The sequence below is a fragment of the Colobus angolensis genome, unplaced genomic scaffold (assembly GCF_000951035.1).
Source record: "Colobus angolensis palliatus isolate OR3802 unplaced genomic scaffold, Cang.pa_1.0 Scaffold342, whole genome shotgun sequence".
NCBI classification, from domain to species: Eukaryota; Metazoa; Chordata; class Mammalia; order Primates; family Cercopithecidae; genus Colobus; species Colobus angolensis.
This window is the reverse complement of record NW_012116733.1, coordinates 4,320,047-4,322,155: the sequence shown is the minus strand read 5'-3', so window position 1 is coordinate 4,322,155 and position 2,109 is coordinate 4,320,047.

The window sequence follows — 2,109 nt, the reverse complement described above, 5'->3', positions numbered from 1 at the left end:
TCATTCTCAGCAAACTATCGCAAGAACAGAAAACCAAATACCGCATGTTCTCACTCATAGGTGGGAATTGAACAATGAGATCACTTGGACACAGGGCAGGGAACATCACACACTGGGTCCTATTGTGGGGAGGGGGTAGGGGGGAGGGATAGCATTAGGTGATATACCTCATGTAAATGAAGAGTTAATGGGTGCACCACACCAACATGGCACATGTATACATATGTAACAAACCTGTATTTTGTGCACATGTACCCTAGAACTTAAAAGTATTAAAAAAAATTAAAAATGCAGAACAGTTACATAATGCTGTGTAGGCCAGACACTGTTACAAGCCCTGTAAACTGAGTTATTTATTTAAAAGATACAACAACTTCATAAGGTAAATTCTATTATTACATGCTTTTTTGTGTATGAAGAAATTGAGGTACGGGGAAGATAAGCAACTTCCTCAGTATTACCCAGGTAAGATATGAGAAAACATAGATTTAGAACTGAGGTGCTCTGGGTTTGATGCCTATGTGCATGACCACTAGGCTACATCGATATATACCAGAAAGTCATGATTCCCATAGAAAAGGAGGGTGGAGACTTTTGATCTGACTTAGGGAAGCTGGCATTCTCTTCTAGGCCCTGTCTCTGCATGCAGATCTTGGGAGGGAGGATGGAGCAAGTTGCATGAGGATACCAGAGAACTTTTTGTTTTTTTGTAAAGCCATTTATTGCAACTCTTTCTAAGATTCAGAGGTAAAGGAGTCTTATGGTATAGCAGTAGGTGCCTCTCAAAAGCCCAGTGATGTGGAAGACATCAAGGATCCCCAAATAAAATATTGTTGAGTGAATCAGAAGTCTAAGCTGGTAATCTAGGGTCAATATCAGGTAGGTAGTTGAAGTTGTCACCTCTTTCAGGTGTAGGTGCTGGTCTTAGGAGAAAATGACTTAGCCCAGGGGTATGTGAAATTAAAAGTGTGGCCAGATGGTAGCCTCATCGTGGGCATTGCTATGCACTGGATGGACCTTAACCTTCATACTATCACCTCTGCCCCCACAGCTCACACATAAGCACACTGAGCTCAGGGTGTGGATAGGGTTTCTTGGCTTTTTGTGTTCTATGTCCAAACAAGTTATTGTTCAAATGGAAAATGTGGCCTCTTGAGAGCATCAGCATCCCCACTTATTCCACTGTAGATGTAAACGGTACCTTTTTCTCTCTGAGTCTCACTGAACCACATGTATTGTAGGCCCACCAGAATTCTGTGTTCATGGGGCAAATGGATTGTCAAAGAGTGGTGGTAGATACATACATGGCGGCATATCCTCTGCTGTGCACGTGCTCCCTTTCCCATCGGTCTTCACTTACACAATATAGATTCAAAGATCAAATGAATTATTAAAACTTTTAAGATAGCAACATCATTGCATTAAACTAAACACAGGGCCCTTCAGAATGTGAGGTCTTGTGCAACTTCACAGGTAGCATGCCCATGAAGCTACTCCTGGTCATTAGTGTGTGAATGGTATCTAATGCCACAGGATTGGATGAGATCACTGTGAGAGTACAGATAGAGAAAACAAAGAGTCCCAGCAACAAGAACTCTGGTGGTCTAAAACTTCGAGGCTGAACAGTAGAAAGAGTTCAAAAAGGAGACTGAGAAAGAGCAGCCATGGAGGTAAGAGGGCATGATATGAAGAAATTCAGGTTGAATATCCCTTATCTGAAATGGTTGGGAACAGAAATGTTATAGAGTTCTGACTTTTTCTTTTCTTCTTTGGATTTTGAAATATTTGCATTATAATTACTGGTTGAGAATCCCAAATCCCAAAATCCGAAGTGCAAAATACTCCAGTAAGTTTTTCCTGTGAACATCATGTCAGCACTCAAAATATTTCGAATTCTGAGCATTTCAGAGTTTGGATTTTCAGATTTGGGATGTTCAATGGGCATCGGGCCATGATGTTATTAACTGCATTTTCTGGGGCTCTCGTTTTGTGACAGACTACGTAGGATGGCACCGGTTCATGGAAGAGGCTCACTATTGAAACAGACTCTGGGATAACTGCCAGGGCTATGGGTAGGTATGATAGAGGTAGGTCATTTAGTTGTAGTGG